At 42.7% G+C, this 18226-nt stretch overlaps 1 pseudogene; it reads left to right on the top strand.

Annotated features, from left to right (window-relative positions):
* The first annotated feature begins 429 nt into the window (after positions 1-429).
* Positions 430-17707, top strand: LOC121777906 (annotated as a pseudogene).
* The last annotated feature ends 519 nt before the right edge of the window (positions 17708-18226 follow it).

Here is an 18226-nt window from a genome sequence, read left to right as displayed (position 1 = left end):
TGGTAAATGGACGAAAATGGCAAAATAAAAGTTTATTGATGGACGGAGAAAGTTATTTTATAAAAAATTAAAAATTAAAAATACAATAAGTTGTGATTAATTTTGAGAGTTACTTTGGGTTTGCCCTATTACAGATACTGTGATTATAATTTAAAATGTTGACGTAACAGAGAAAAAAATGAACCGCGACTAATTTTGGGTTAGATATGTGGGGTCTTAGGCCTTTAATCACAATTCCCTAAAATATGCGAGAATAATAAAGTTTTATCCATCAACTAGAATTTTATTTGTTGTACAAATCACATAAATTTATTAATTTTTATTTACTCTATATTATACTCGGAATGATCATATCATATGGTAGCTTAGGAATATACTTTATGTTGTAAATATATACCATCTAAAACGAATAATCAGTAAATAACATCTTATGAAATGGATGTACCTCCACATGTGGTGATCCTACCGTTCCCAGCAGTGGGCCACATCAAGCCGATGCTGATGTTAGCCGAGCATCTGAGCCGAGCCGGTTTGACCGTCTCCTTCGTTAACAATGAGCAGAGCCACCACCTCCTTCTTAAAGGAAATACAGCAAAAGCCATAAGAGGAAAGATTGCATAGCAATATTGTAAAGCATGAGAGAGAATGAACTATTCTGCTTATGATTTATTTTTTTATATTACTTCATGCTTGATCTGATATATATAGCTAACAAGAGAAGGATCTAGAAATGATGCCACACAAAATCCTCTAGTGAATGTTGTGATTTGATCACGCTTTGTGTGTGTGTTGAGCACGACAATTGCCAAGGAGAACTTCCTTCCAGCTAGCATTATGACGTGGCTGATCTTCTGATACAGCTGCGGTGATAGTGTTCCCATACATCGCATCTTGATTCAGAGAAGTTGAGCTTGCATTACAGTGCATAGCTTGAGTGCTTTCTATACATGGGCTAACACCTCTCCTCATTTCGAGGGAGGCTAAGGAGCAAACTCCGAGTTTGTTTCGGAGCCTCGTGAAGAATTTATTGCTAAGAGGTTTGGTTAATACATCTGCCACTTGATCAGATGAAGGAACATGTCTTAAATCAATCTCTTTGGCTGTGACTTTATCCCTTACAAAATGCATGTCGAGCTCAATGTGTTTAGCTCGCGAATGTAGAACTGGATTCGAAGCCAATGATATGGTGCTGAGATTATCCACCAAAACAACAAGGCAAGCAGATAACTTGAGGCCAAGTTCAACAATAAGGGAGTGGGGCCATGAAATTTCAGAAACAACAAGAGCAAGGCTCCTGTATTCAGCCTCAGTGTTGGACCTAGAGACCACCTTTTGCTTCTTAGCACACCACGAGATCAAGTTCTGCCCAAAGTACACACAATAACCTGAAGTAGAGCGTCTATCATCAACATCTGAAGCCCAATCAAAGTCAGAGAAACCAGTCATATTGAAAGAAGTAGGCTGAATGTGAAGGCCAAAATCAGTCGGACCAGCTAAGTATCTGAGAATCCTTTTGACAACCTTCCAATGAGTATCCAAAGGGCAAGCCATATATTGACTGACTTTATTAACTGAAAAACTCAATTCAGGCCGAGTGATAGTAACATATTGCAGAGCACCCACTACACTTCGATACAATATGCCATCAATAGTAGGCTCACCTTCATCTTTGCTGAGTGATAAGTCGCATTCTAGGCCTTGGTTACTGGTCAGTATAAGGTGCTTTATTGGATAATATCTGCAAAATAGTTGTTAAAGTGTGCAGGTTGAAGTACTAAATCAGGAGGGAAGGTTCAGAAGGAATTCGAGTGAAAAAGCTGCGAAGAGTGTGCAAACTGGTCAGTATGAGCAGAAAATACGCAAACTGGTCAAGATGGATGCTACAGAGCTGGACACGAGAAGGAAGGACTTGCTTGGAATAATCACCTATCTAAAGAAGGGCAAAATTGTCATTCCACATGAAGAGAAAGCCCTAGAAATTAGGGCAAGCCACCCTATAAATAGGAGCTGAACATAAAGAAAAGGGGGAATCGACACACCACTTCACTTAGGACTTATCATCACTACTACATCACTTTTGAGGAGAATAGCTCCACTAGCTTTTAGTTCCATCTAAATCCAGCAGCCTGACTTGAAGATTCCGGCCACCTGCCGGCCAGGAGCATCATGCCTGATTCATTCCAGCCGCCGTAGTTCCAGAAATTCCTCCAGTTTCAGTTTCCGATGAGCCAAACAATCTTTTACTTGCTTTGTTTTTAAGATTTCTTAGTTTAAGAGCTTGTTTTTGCCTGCCTTTGACTTGGATTCCAGTAGCTACTTAGTTGAAACATCTTTTGGGTGATAATCTTGAATGCAATGAAGTTTATTGTGGTTTTATTTTATGTTTCAGCTTGCTTATTATTTCTTTCTGCCTAGTAACTAGATCTGGTAGTTTTACGTTGATTTTTGTTGTTTAAGTGCTTGAATCTGCTTTGCTTAGTTAGATCAAGGTTTTCTTAGAGTGTTTACAAGTTTTAATCGGGTTAAGGTCCTCAAAAATGCATGAGAATCGTTTCTGCTTGCTTCTGTCACCTTGTCCCGCTGACCAGTTTGCGTAGATCTCAGTTTTCTTAGCTTTCGTTCTCGATTTCAGGTTAAATATTGCATTTTCGAATTTTCAAGCTTGATCATTCATCAATGGAGTTTGTTAGATCTTGTTTGTTTAGCTTGGTGAAGAAGATAATGTCATAATCAAAGAATGGGACCACTTGTGTTGCTTTTGTTGCTTTTTGCTTTTGTACTTGCACATTTTCAGCTTTTCTGCACACCCAGGAGACAGTCTGCCAGCATGTCCTTTGATTCTCTTTACCTTTTGTCTAGCCATTTTTAGTAAGTTTCGTCTAGTAGCTTCTCACATGCACACTCGTACCCTAATTTACACACGCACTTTAATTTCTTTTAGCACGGAGCATTTAGAGCCCACCCTGACCTACTGGCCAGGAGGGGTATAGGTTCCATTTCATTTTCCTACTAGGTAAAACTCAACCCCAAAAAAGCGTGGTAGCTAACCAACCGCTCCCAGAATGTCATCGCAAGTGTATCTCGCCTACATCCATCTCTGTGGGATTCGACCCTTACTCCACTATACTAGCCAGTAGAAGTGGGTTGAGGTATTTTTTTTGTTGATAGGGAAGATAGACACAGACCCAACGACACAGCTAGGTCTAGGTACCCTCCTGGCCAGTTGACACACACACACAGAGTCATAGTCTCATCTTTTCCCTCCTATCAAATGGGGCCGTTGCCGGGGATGGATGGCGTTTTTGCATACATTTGTTGCATGACATTTTGGTGTACATATAGTTAATTATTTTTCTTTTCTTTTGTTTATTAGTTTATGAGGAGTTTTGTTAAGAATTTTGGTGTAAATATTGTAGATAAACTTTTCTTTATTTTTTGTGTTCCGCAGTTAAATGAAACTGAGTCCAACTGGCCAAAGGAAGAAGGGGTGAATCCAGTCACCACTCATTCAGAATTAACCACTGCCTTGCCTGTTGACTTGGATGCGAGCGATGAGGAGGATCGCGACACAGCCATCAAGAGTGAACCGGAATCAATATCCGCAGCTGAAGATGAGAAAGCCAACATGGCTGACGACCAGGAAGATGATCCCGAGATAAGCTCATTGTACGCCCACTTGGATGGTGAACCACCGCAAGCAATCGTCATGACCCTAGGACAAGAAGCAGTCTACGTGAAGCCTCGTATTTTGGCCGTCCTGCCTGTGTTCTTGGGGAGGAGTTGTGACAACCCATACGAGTTCTTGCATGAATTTTGCAAAATCTGCAAGGCTCAAAAGCGGCCAGCGGGGTCGAGCGAAAATGATTACAGACTGAAGGCCCTTCCCCTTGCCCTTAAAGGGGAGGCGAATACTTGGTTCAAGAGGCTGCCACCAAATTGTATCAGAACCTGGTCTGACTTCAAGATGATGTTCTTGGATCAGTTCTTCCCAGCGGCCGGGACAAGCGCACTAAGAGAAAAAATTCTAGGAGTTACACAAAGTTATGATGAGACCCTTACTCAGTACTGGTCAAGATACATGGGTCTGTTGGATGCATGTCCGAACCATCGCATGACGGATATTGAGATACACCATACCTTCTATGAGGGGATGAACAAGGCAACCAAGGATCTTGTAAACTCATCGTCCGGAGGAAGCTTCACGCAACTACGGGTCAGCGAAGCGAAGAGGGTCCTAGGGAAGCTACTGAGTGCAAAGAAGGAGTACGACAATTCAAGGGATGGATACAGCCGAGAAAGGGTTGCAAGTGCCTCGTTTACTGATCAGGAGCAGAAGCTTGAACAGAAGATGGATTTGAAGATGGAGGAGTTGAAGAAGACACTTCTAAGTGCAATTGAGAAAAACACTCCACCACCTTCCTCAACTGGGAGCTACAAGGGTGCAAAGCAAGGGAATCAAGGGTTGACCTATGATCAGCCAAACGACTTGGCCAGTATGGAGCAGGTCAATGCTGCCGGCTACTTTAATTCAAGTGGGAATTGGATCCAGGGTAGGCAACGGGATGCACCATGGAGGGATCACCCGAACTTTCGTTGGGGAGATGGGAACTAGAATCAAAACCAAGGTCAAGGTCAGAACCAATATAACTCCCATCCGAACCAAAACCCAAACCGTGGCCTAGCAAACCCTGACCACCAGTTTAACTGGTCAGGAAGGAACCAACAACCCCAAAACCAAAACCCACAAAACCAAAACTCTAACCCTAACCAGCATCACTACCCCAACCAGTTCAGTCAGTACCCTTCATACCGAAATCAGCCAAACTACCCCTACAACCAAAACCATCCATACTACCAGTCGTATCCCAACGGCCAGTATAACTCCCATCACCAGCAATATCCCTACCAACACCACCTGAATCCCAATCACAGTCAATCCCACAACTCTAACCAATTCGGCCAGTACCCCTCTCATCAAAATCAGCCAAACTATTCCTACCACCCATACCCTAACACCCAGTATAATCCCCACCATCAGCAAAACCCTAACCATTTCCCACACCAAAACAAGTCAGAAAGATCTATGGAAGAGATGATGGGAGAGATGCTTGCTTACCAACAAACCATGAGGAGTGAATTTCAGTCAAATAATGAAGTGGTGCAAGGCATGCAAAACGCCCAGAAAGAGCATAAAGAAAATATGGACATGTTGAATAAGCAACTGTCCTACCTGGCCAGTTCGATGAATGAGATTTGTGGGAATGCGGAAAGGCTCCCAGTTATGGTGCACATACATGACAAGCCTAATGTTAGCAAGGTGACATTGTGGTCAAGAACATCCTACAAGGAGCTTGAAGGGAATGAGTTATTTGGGGAATCAAGCAAGACGAAGGATATGGAGGACATACTGATCAAGAGGAGTGGTCCTGATAAAACTGAACCAGTTGCTGAACCTCAAATCAACCAGGGTCTGGAAGAGAGTTCAAGGGAAGCCACCAAAGAACCTGATGAAGAGGATATTGAAGAGACTATTTGTCGGAAGTCAAGATTCGCTAGAGCCACTTGGGCTCACCTACTGGCCGAGAAGAATGCAGAGAGAAAACAAGGGATGAAGCGCGCATCGAGGCGAATCATCGGGCGTAGGATTGAGAAAAAGAAGGGGGCCAGCAAGGTTCATGATCTTGTAGAGATCTCAAACAAGGAGGACAAGAATCCTTGCAACAAAAAGAAGAGCAAGGACACTGATACTGGCCAGGAAGATAGTGGACCTTCTGCAAAACCTAGGGAGGATCCAAAACATACTACAACTGTTGCTGGACATCCGTCATCGACCCTTACTATCCAAGAATGGGGTTTTCCTACAAAACCTGGGGAGAACCCGACTGCTACTTTCGCCCAGCCAGTACAGGAGGCCAACATCGACAATCCACTTGCCATCCCTGCTACCCAGAAAGAGACACCAGTACCAGAAACTGACTTACAGGAAAATCAAGACAAAGAAGGAAAATGCAACCAAGAAAGAAAGAGGAAAGACAATGGGGCAGCAAAGCAAAAGAAGGAGACCAAGAAGCCCAGGGTGGTCCTATCGGCCATTATGATCAAGAAGCTGGGACAAGTGCCCAAACTGATCGGGAGCAAGGTCCCCAGCAACCATCATCTGCGGCCCATGGAAAAGAGGAAAATCAAGGGGACTTTCAAGAATCATAAGAAAAAGAGTGACACCCTGATGTGTACCAACAAAGGAACCCGAGAAGGAAACTGCACAAGGCTCCTAACCAGAGAGGATCCAAAGGAGAAGATGACCGACCCTACCAACTGACCAGTTAGCTTTCTTTTTATTTTCAGTAAACTTGAGTTTTTTTTCTAGTTGTGTTATTTTTTTTGTACATGTTTTAGCATGCGTATACCCTCATTCATAACACTTAGTCTATTCCATAGTCTAAGTGTGAGAAGAAGAGGGTTTACAACTTTATATGTGTTTAGGATGTTTAGAAGTTGTCTTTGTTTTGTGTTTTTTTATGTGAGTCCTATACCTTCTCCCACTTAGCCTATTGCATAGTCTAAGTGTGAGAAGTTTTTGTTGACATAGTATGTTTTGCATATTAGTTCTTGTTCCACATTGTCTATGTGTTCTCTATGTTCGTTATTCTTCTCCCACTTAGCCTATTACATAGTCTAAGTGTGAGAAGTTTCATATATAATATGTTTTCCATGTATTATGTGCTTTCTGGTCTTTTGTGTTTCTATGTGTTGGATACTGGTCATCCTGTTTTCCACTTCACTAAACTTGCGTGAAGGCAAGCAAGGATGAAGTGGGAGGAGGAGATAATGGCCAGTATAATTGTATATATGTGTTGTCATGTGTTGTGTCAGTCCCTAGTAAGTCAGTTTAGGTTAAGTTTTGTTTTTTTAGGACATGTGTTAAAACACGGGCTTAAAACTCAACTGCCTCAAACTGACGGTGAGGGGAATTGAGGGAGATAAGGCATGCTGGACAATGGAAACCACCCCCCTTAGTATCTCCTAGTCAGTATAGATGACGCAAGTATGAGAGAAAAACTCATCCTTAGAGCCAGATACAAAAGCCCTCTTAAATTGTGAGTTATAAGCCTAAGTGAAACCACTTTCCACCAATTTAGAAAAGAAAAGAGTGCCTGCCACATGATGCCTAGGGTAAGGTGACTGCGTGTAGCAAGTCCTGAAGGCAGTAGGAAACCCCCCATCTTTAAAAAAAAAAAACCATCCTTTAGAACCCCTCTTTCTAGCCAAATCTATACCCAGATATATAACCCACTAGCCACTGGGACTGTGTGTGCGAGGCATAAGGCAAGAAGGCGACTGGCCAGGAGGACATACAAGAAAAAAAACAACTAGAAAAAGAAATCGAGAAGGAATGAGAAAATCGATCAGGAGAAATTCCAGGTCCAAAAAAATATAAGAAGGAATAAGGGTGGCGAAGCCACATAAAGAAATGTTGAAGAAAATGGTCAAAAACACTTGACCACAAAAAGAAAGAAGAAGGAATAAGGGTGGCGAAGCCACAAAGAAGCTACTGACCAGTTGGAGTCCAATATCAGAAAACGTCCAGCCAAAGAGAAGCAACAGCCAAGAGCTCAAATGCACACAGTTCCCCCACATCGAAATAAAGTAGTAGTTTTTGAACCTTAGAGCCTTAGGAACATCTACCCCATACACTACAAACCAATAGCCCCGTTACAAACCTTAAAGCCCTTCAGGAGCCGCACGTGAGATCTGAGTCCGAAGCATCTGTGGTTCAGCATTTTGAGAGAAAACAGTCCTAATATCCCTAGTGAGGAATGAGCGACTGAGCGAATCTGGTGTTTGGCCGAGAGTTTGGGTGATCTTGACGAGCAGATATACTGACTGGGAAGGAAAAGGGGGGCGGCAGAAGTTCAAGGCTGTCTAAGGCCGGATTGCACCTAATTCCAAGGGGACGGATGGTTGAAAATATAGCCCGTTCAATGTGTTTAAGTGCTTGTGAGTCTGTTTATGTGTGTTGTCCGTCGTTTATGTGTTTTTCTTTGCGTCCAAGTTTTAGAGTCTTAGGTCGGTCAGGGGTGTAACCAGGCTAGAATTCGACTTATTTCTTTATGTTTGTTCTTCACGCTTGAGGACAAGCATGTGGTAAGTGTGAGCAGTTTGATAAGTCGCATTCTAGGCCTTGGTTACTGGTCAGTATAAGGTGCTTTATTGGATAATATCTGCAAAATAGTTGTTAAAGTGTGCAGGTTGAAGTACTAAATCAGGAGGGAAGGTTCAGAAGGAATTCGAGTGAAAAAGCTGCGAAGAGTGTGCAAACTGGTCAGTATGAGCAGAAAATACGGAAACTGGTCAGGATGGATGCTACAGAGCTGGACACGAGAAGGAAGGACTTGCTTGGAATAATCACCTATCTAAAGAAGGGCAAAATTGTCATTCCACATGAAGAGAAAGCCCTAGAAATTAGGGCAAGCCACCCTATAAATAGGAGCTGAACATAAAGAAAAGGGGGAATCGACACACCACTTCACTTAGGACTTATCATCACTACTACATCACTTTTGAGGAGAATAGCTCCACTAGCTTTTAGTTCCATCTAAATCCAGCAGCCTGACTTGAAGATTCCGGCCACCTGCCGGCCAGGAGCATCATGCCTGATTCATTCCAGCCGCCGTAGTTCCAGAAATTCCTCCAGTTTCAGTTTCCGATGAGCCAAACAATCTTTTACTTGCTTTGTTTTTAAGATTTCTTAGTTTAAGAGCTTGTTTTTGCCTGCCTTTGACTTGGATTCCAGTAGCTACTTAGTTGAAACATCTTTTGGGTGATAATCTTGAATGCAATGAAGTTTATTGTGGTTTTATTTTATGTTTCAGCTTGCTTATTATTTCTTTCTGCCTAGTAACTAGATCTGGTAGTTTTACGTTGATTTTTGTTGTTTAAGTGCTTGAATCTGCTTTGCTTAGTTAGATCAAGGTTTTCTTAGAGTGTTTACAAGTTTTAATCGGGTTAAGGTCCTCAAAAATGCATGAGAATCGTTTCTGCTTGCTTCTGTCACCTTGTCCCGCTGACCAGTTTGCGTAGATCTCAGTTTTCTTAGCTTTCGTTCTCGATTTCAGGTTAAATATTGCATTTTCGAATTTTCAAGCTTGATCATTCATCAATGGAGTTTGTTAGATCTTGTTTGTTTAGCTTGGTGAAGAAGATAATGTCACAATCAAAGAATGGGACCACTTGTGTTGCTTTTGTTGCTTTTTGCTTTTGTACTTGCACATTTTCAGCTTTTCTGCACACCCAGGAGACAGTCTGCCAGCATGTCCTTTGATTCTCTTTACCTTTTGTCTAGCCATTTTTAGTAAGTTTCGTCTAGTAGCTTCTCACATGCACACTCGTACCCTAATTTACACACGCACTTTAATTTCTTTTAGCACGCAGCATTTAGAGCCCACCCTGACCTACTGGTCAGGAGGGGTATAGGTTCCATTTCATTTTCCTACTAGGTAAAACTCAACCCCAAAAAAGCGTGGTAGCTAACCAACCGCTCCCAGAATGTCATCGCAAGTGTATCTCGCCTACATCCATCTCTGTGGGATTCGACCCTTACTCCACTATACTAGCCAGTAGAAGTGGGTTGAGGTATTTTTTTTGTTGATAGGGAAGATAGACACAGACCCAACGACACAGCTAGGTCTAGGTACCCTCCTGGCCAGTTGACACACACACACACAGAGTCATAGTCTCATCTTTTCCCTCCTATCACTGAGCTTGAGATCAGAGATCATAGGAGTGGGATATGGTTTAGCATCGTCCATTTTTACACGGTGCAGGAGATCTCTGATATAAGCACCTTGAGATAAGTGTAGGCCCTGAGCAGTTTTGGCAACCTCAATGCCAAGAAAGTGAGTAACTTCACCAAGATCTTTAAGTGAAAAACTGTCATTAGGCTGAGAAATCACCCATTGAATAGCAGAAACGGAATTCTCAGTGATGAGCATGTCATCAACGTACAAAAGCAAATAAATAACTTCAGAGTTGGTGGTGAGAAAGAAGAGTGAGTGATCAGCCTTTGACTGAGTGAAACCAAGAGCAATAAGGGCAGAATGGATGGTTAAAAATCAAGATCAAGATGCCTGCTTTAGACCATAAAGAGCCTTAGACAATTTGCAAACCATGCCAGGAGAGCCTTGCTCAAATCCGGGTGGTTGTTTCATATAAATCTCATCCTCGAGATCACCATTTAGGAAGGCATTATTGACATCAAGATGTCGAATAGGCCATTTATAAGTAACAGCAAGACTCAAGAGAAGCCTGATGGTGTTGGGCTTAACCACCGGACTGAATGTTTCAAGGAAATCGAAGCCAGCTTCTTAAGAGAAGCCTTGAGCAACAAGCCGAGCCTTATGTCTTGCTATAGAACCATCAGTGTGTGTTTTTAGTCTAAAAACCCAAGTGCAACCAATGAGATTTTTACCCGGGGGCAAATAATAGAGAGTCCATGTTTTATTTCGAAGCAATGCAAGAAACTCCTCTATCATAGCACACTTCCAAACCGGAATAGCTAAAGCAATTTTGGCAGATTGAGGAATGAGAAAACAAAGTTCATCATCCTTCTTAGCATCATCCTTTTTAGAAATGAGATGAAGTTTTGGCTTGAAAATTCTTAGCCCTGGTAATCATATGGTGAATCCCTAATAAGGGCACAAGAGGAGTTGAATCAACACTGCATGAAGAAGTTTCAGATACATCTTGGAAAGGAAATTGAGAAGGAGATGAGATAGGAGAAGAATGATCAAGGGAAGTAGGTGAGACATGTGAAGTTGGAAGATTAGGAGGAGCAGGGGAGACCGGTGTTGTAGGATGATCGGGGAAAACATGAGATATGCTTCATGGATGGAAGGAGTGGGTGAGTAATTTGAAGTAGAGAAGGTAGGAGCAGGAGGTAAGAAAGCAATATGAGCAGGAGATAAAGAAGATCCATCTGAACCCGAAGATGTAGGAGGAGATGGGGTTTGGGATTTAGATTTGAAGGGAAATATGAACTCATCAAACTGAATGTCCCGACTGATAACAACTTTACCAGATGGCAGTAAAGCCATGTAACCCTTGTGAGATGAACTATACCCAATGAAGACACAAGCATCAGATCTGAAATCCAGTTTAGATTTATTATAAGGCCTCAAATATGGATAACACAGACACCCAAACGATTTGAGTTCGATATAGTTGGGCTTAGCTTTATATAGAATCTCATATGGTGAAGAGGAATTGGTGTGTAGAGATGGTAATCTATTAATGAGAAACACAGCAGTAGGAAAAGAATCATCCCAAAATGACACAGATAATCCAGACTGACTGATAAGAGCTAATCCCATCTCCACTATATGTCTATGCTTTCTCTCGGCCAAACCATTTTGTTGAGGTGTGTAGGGACAAGACACACGATGATGGATACCCTCTTTGTGAAGAAAACTCACCAGCCCTATATACTCACCACCCCAATCACTTTGCAAGGATTTTATTTTGGAAAAAAACTGATTCTCAACAAGAACTTTAAAGTGGCGAAAAGTAGTGATGAGTTCATCCTTGGTTTTGAGAAGATAGATCCATGTGAACCTACTAAAATTATCAATAAAGTTCACATAATACCTATATCCATTTCTAGAAACAACGGGAGCTGGTCCCCATAAGTCTGAATGAATTAATTCAAGTGGAGCAGTAGAGTGAGAAATTGAGGCAGTGTATGGTAATCAATGACTCTTAGAGACATAACAAGAATGGCACAAGGAAGATGATTTCACTACTGAATATGGAATATTACAGCTTAGTAGAACCCTTTTAACAACAGGATAGGCACAATGACCTAATCTTTGATGCCAAAGATCTAAGCTATCTTTACAAGTGGAAAGAAAAGCTGAAGGAGCAGACAGAGCTGCTGAGCAGGCACTAGGCTAGCTCTTGATTGAATTAGCAGGAGAGATAGACTTGTGGAGGAGAAATTTGTACAATCCATTGTCAAGGAAGCCCCGCAGCAGGATTTCCTTGGAGACCTGATCTCTCACAAGGCAAAATGATGGATGAAACTCAAAGTAGACATGGTTATCATGAGCAAAATGAGAGACACTAAGTAGGTTTTTAGAGACTGAAGGAACATGTAGTAGATTTTTAAGATGAAAGATCGGGATGAAGAAGCATCAGATGCATTACTCATTAAAGATTCACCAATATGAGAGATAGGAACACCAAAATCATTACCAAGGTGAAGAGAAGTACCTCCAAAGTATTCTGAAGCACTGTTCAGATTTGATAGATCACTTGAAATATGGTGCGTTGCACCTGAATCTGGATACCAAGCAGTAGGGAAAACCGCATTAGAATGACTCTCTGAGGGAGCATATGAGATAGATGGACCTCCGCCTTGCATGATATGAGCACTGGGATGACCAAGAGAGGGAGAACTGTTGTGTGGAAGGTATTGCGGCTGCTGCGACTGCTTCCTATTTGAGAAGTTAGGTTGAGGCATAAACGATTGTTCAAATCGATACCAACATTTGTAAGCCGCATGACCATGCTTTTGACAAAGCTGACAGACCAGTCGTCCATTGCCCATTCTGCCACGAAAATTCCCACATCGACCTCCTCTATGACCTCTACCTCCATGAATGCCTTGCCCACGCTAAAAATAGTGGTTCTTGTTTAAATCAAGAGGAAATGGCTACATGAGCAAAAGGAGGATAACCATCTATGTTAATTAATGTCGAGCTAGATCGGTCGAGCCTGGACTCAAAACTCAACAAATGACCAACAACATCCTGCATTTTCAACCCCACAGACTTCGTGGTAATAGCAACCATGACAGGGTCATACTTAGCATCCAATCCACCAAGAACATACAATATTGCATCACTTTCGCTTTCGATTGGCCTGCAAAATTAATCTCCAATGCCTTCCAAATTTCCTCGCTCGTCATCAAACCAACAACGAGCACCATAATGCTCTCAGTTAGAGACGACTGGATCCACGATGTGAGCAACTGATCTTGGCGTCTCCACTCCAAAAAATCTGGATTTGGATGCAAGAGTGTAGATCCAGGCACAACAACAAGGCAAGGAGGAATATCATCTCCGGACAGATACGATTCAAGCTCAAAACCACGAATGATAGCCATAATCTGCTGCTTCCAAACTAAATAATTTGATTCGGTAAGCTTGATACCGATTGGATGACTCTCGGTCAAAACAGAGATTGAATATGAAGCCTGCGAGGCAATCCCATCAGAAAGAGAGTTTTCAGAATTACTACTTCCTACCATTAAAAAAAAATGGAAAGAAAACAACAAAAGGGGTACAGATCCTAGGATGAACCTATGCTCTGATACCATAAAGGAAATACAACAAAAGCCATAAGAGGAAAGATTGCAGAGCAATATTGTAAAGCATGAGAGAGAATGAACTATTCTGTTTATGAGTTATTTTTCGATAATTACATCATGCTTAATCTGATATATATAGCTAACAAGAGAAGGATCTAGAAATGATGCCACACAAAATCCTCTAGTAAATGCTGTTGTGATTTGATCACGCTTTGTGTGTGTGTTGAGTACGGCAATTGCCAAGGATAACTTCCTTCCAGCTAGCATTATGACGTAGCTGATCTTCTGTTACAACTGCGGTGATAGTGTTCCCATACATCGCATCTTGATTTAGAGAAGTTGAGATTGCATCACAGTGCATAGCTTGAGTGCTTTCTATACATGGGCTAACACTTCTCGACGTCCGCCGCTGCAGCCCTGGGATCAATTTTCTGTCCATCCACGACGGACTGCCGCCGGATAATCCGCGAAGCGGTCCTTCTATTCTAGATCTATTGATCTCCACTAGCACCGCCGACAAACCGATTTTCAAAGACTTGATCGCGTCTATGACTCACGCGCCGACGTGTGTAATTTTCAACTGGATCATGTCGTTTGCCGTTGACGTGGCGGTGGAGCACGGGATTCCGGCGATTGCTTTTAGGACTTACAGTGCTACTTCGACTTGGACTTACTTTCACCTCGAGAACCTCATCCAAGAGGGTGAAATTCCTGTTGTTGCAGGTAATTTTAATTTCACATTATTTTCCTACGTTTTCATAGCATTTGAAGATTTTATTTCCGATTATTGCACTAATTGGAGAGGAAAGTCTGTTGCATTCCCAGTTTAGAGAAAATCCTACAACGCCGCGATCTTCCTAGCATATGCAGATTAGACCCGCACAACCAAATTCTCCAATTATTCATCAATCAAACCTCCAAAATGCGCAACGCCTCCGCTCTCATTCTCAACACCTTCGACTCCCTCGAAGCGCCATTCATCTCCCGCCTCCACTCCATCTTCCCCATAGTTTACACAATCGGCCCACTCCACTCCAGATCGACAAATCCTGCATCAAGTGGCTCGATTCCCAGCCTTCCGGATTGGTCTTAGAGCATCCACTATAGGGGCGGCGCGCCGGCTGCCCCGGAACCGCTGCCGTGGCTAACTATAGCGAGAGAAGCGTCCGCCCCGGTGCGGACGCTTTTTTTGGGGCGGAAGGGCGATAGGCGACAAGGCGCCGAGGACGAGCCGGGCGCGGTGCGCCGCGCCGACAGGCGCGCCGGTAGGGGGCGGGCAATTTTTGTTTTTTTTTGCTTTTTTTAAAATTTATTTAATTTACCCCATTTCCCTCATTATTTTTACACCATTCCAACTCTTTATTCATACTTTCTCTCACTAAAATTTGTGGATTCCATTGGTATTAAAAATGGACGGTTTGTGGAATGACGCGTTGAATTCTCTGATTCAAGAGGTGCAGAGGGAAGCCGACGAGGAGGATGCGGCGTGGGCGGCAGAATTAGCGGAGGCCGCTCTCCCTCATGCGATTACTCATCGTCGGACCATCCAACGAGACCATAGCGGAGCGCACCAGCGGCTAATGGCAGACTACTTTGTGGATAACCCCCGTTACCCACCTGAGATTTTCCGTCGACGTTTCAGAATGTCTCAACGGCTCTTCACCCATATAACGACGAATTTGGCGGAGCGGTACAGGTGCTTCACCCTCCGGAGTGATTGCACTGGCCGGATCGGGCTGTCTACTTTTCAGAAATGCACCGCTGCAATTAGACAGCTTGCTTATGCCGAACCGACTGATATGTTCGACGAATACCTACAGATGGGTGATACGACTAGCCTAACGGTGCTCAGGCAGTTTTGTAAGGGGATCCGAGAAATCTTTGGTCCGGAGTTCCTACGAAAGCCAACCTCTAATGAGTGCCAGAGACTGCTAGATATGCACGGTTCGGTGCACGATTTCCCAGGGATGTTAGGAAGCATCGATTGCATGCATTGGGAGGGGAAAAAGTGCCCAGTGGCGTGGAAAGGCCAGTTCACTACTGGTTTCAAAGTCAAAGGTCCATCGATGATTCTGGAAGCCGTTGCTGACTACAGTTTGCGGATCTGGCATGCGTATTTCGGTGTTGCAGGTTCGAACAACAACATCAATGTTCTGCAGTCATCGCCTCTCTTCAATGATGAGCGACGGGGGGAGGGTCCAGAAATCATCTCGTAGCCAACGGAACGCAGTACCACGGGAGATACTATTTGGCAGATGGGATATACCCTCGTTGGCCCGTATTCGTCAAGACAGTTCGCCAACCGGTTGGACCGAAGAAATAATATTTTGCGCGAAAACAAGAGGCTGCTAGGAAGGATTTTGAGCGAGCTTTTAGTGTGATCCAAGCGCGATGGGCCATTATACTGTGCCCGACACAAAATTGGCACGAAGATGATGTCGCGAATATTATGTTAACATATATCATATTGCACAATATGATAATAGAAGATGAAGGATTTGCTGCAAAGCGCTGGGCACCGGAAGATGGTGCAAGTTCAAGTCACGGTGTTGCCTCCGTGCCGATACAGATGGGTGTACCACGTAGTAATGAATATTTGCTCCAACGTTTCACTGATATGCGCACGCAGGAGCACAACACATGCCACACTCCAGACCGATTTTATTGAATAGGTATGGGCACGTAGGGGAGGGGGCGCAGCGTGAAGAACATATGTGATTTTCTATAGATTAAATTTTCGTTGTATAATTTTTCCATTACTTTAATACGACGAAAATTTAGTGTTCAATTTTAATTTAATTAATTATAGCCATTTTTTCTAATTATGTGTAGTCCGATAATTTTAATTATAATTGAATTAAAATATAAAAATAAAAAATTAAAGTGAAAAATGGCTAAAAAATGTCCACTATTGCTGCGGACACTTTTTTTTGTGGGCGCGGAAAAATACGAAGTGGCTGTGGACAAAAAAAGTGGCGGGGCTATTGGAAGTGTCCACCTTATAGTGGATGCTCTTATACGTCAGCCCCGGCAGCGTCGTATCGCTGTACCGTGACGAATTGATGGAGTTTTGACACTGATTGGTGAATATTGAGATTCCCTTCATGTGGGCTATACGTCCTGATTTAATACGGGATGAAAACGGGTCGGGTACAATCCCCGATGATTTGAGATCAGAGCGGGGCAGGATTGTGGGCTGGGCCCCGCAGGAGGAGATTCTGGCCCATGATGTGGTGGGTGGGTTTCTGACGCACTGTGGGTAGAACTCGATTCTGGAGAGTGTTTGGGCAGGGAAGCCGATGATTTGTCGGCCCATTGTAGCGGAGCAACAAGTGAATGAGAGGTGTGGGGGTTGGGGCTGGATATGAACTGCTTGTGTGACCGATCGGTTGTGGAGAAGGTTGCAAGGGATCTGATGGAGGGTGAAAAAGAGAGGATATCGAGATCGACGGCTCAGATGGCTCGTTGGGCCCAATGTAGCCAGCCCCATTTGTGTTTCTCCCCCTGAGACTTGCAATAGGAAATGAACCCCACGATACATTAACATTAATTTCATTAATTTTTTTCTTTTTCTTTTACTTTACACATTTTTTTCTATTAATCTCTTATTTTGCCAATTTTTGCATTAAAACCTTATGCAATTTCCAAATTTTTCATTAGTAAAATTATCATCATGGTTAAAAACACAAGATTACTTTTGTAGAATTTGTAGATCGAACAAGATTGCTTGCAGCATAGCAACATGCAATATTCCCTGAAAATACCTGAAAAGAAAATGTTCCAACTTTTGCTTTTTCCACAAACAAGTTAGAATAAAATCTTAAGACAATGCATTTCCCATCACTTATTTAAGTCCAATTTGTTCACAAACTCATATCACCAAAAACCATTTATTTTATCATTTAATCTTTAGGTATGGAGCTAAAACCTCTAGCTCTTCATCATAACATCATGCAATCCGCCCCGCCGCCGGCCGCCCACGTCCACCGCTATCACCCGTTTCACATGGCCTTTTATTGGGGCAAAGAGGCCCAATTCCTGTTTCCGGGTTGGCCCGATAACAAACCCGGCATGTATGCGGTTTCTCTTGTTTTTGTGTTCGCCTTGGCCATTTTTGCTGAGTTTTTGTCGAACCTCAATTTGGTCAAACCGGGTTCGAACCGGGCAGCGGCAATTTTCTTTCAGGCCGGGTTTCATGCTATTCGGGCCGGTTTTTCGTATTTAGTGATGTTGGCCGTGATGTCGTATAACGGTGGTGTGTTTATTGCGGCCGTTTTGGGCCATGCGATTGGATATGTTATGTTTGGAAGTGGGCTTCGTAAAGGATCAAAGCCCAATTGAGTGATATAACGGCCCTATGCTTTGGGCTGCGGTTACTGGATACCTCAATTAAGGATACAAAATAACCGCGGAGATTGTGAATTCCCCATCTGCCTTTCACGCTGGAAACACATTTTTTTATAAATAAATTCGTTTGCCACGTGGCAGGCTGTGAGCCATCCGATTCAAAGATCTAATGGTGTATTTTGGTGGTATGTTATCACTTTAAATCTATTTTCTTCAATTTGATTACATGTTTTGTTTATTAAGATTGTGATTTCTCAGCATGAGATGCCTTTACAATAAATGAAACGAAATGAAGGTGAAACGATTTACATAAACCGTGGAGATGATAGGATCTATAATTTGGTGTACCAGAAAGATTAAAACTTGTTCAACCCTTGACTATATCAATAAAATTTATTAAATGCCATTGGTTTTATCCTGTTTAAGAGGCCACTTATTAATTTATTTTATTTGATGAAGTTGAAGGCCATAATAATGTTTGCATCGGCAAGATCAACTATGGGCTTTAGTTAT

This window comes from Salvia splendens, chromosome 2 (assembly GCF_004379255.2).
Source record: "Salvia splendens isolate huo1 chromosome 2, SspV2, whole genome shotgun sequence".
NCBI lineage: Eukaryota > Viridiplantae > Streptophyta > Magnoliopsida > Lamiales > Lamiaceae > Salvia > Salvia splendens.
Note: the sequence above shows the minus strand (reverse complement) of the source record. Positions and strands in the feature narration are given on the sequence as shown.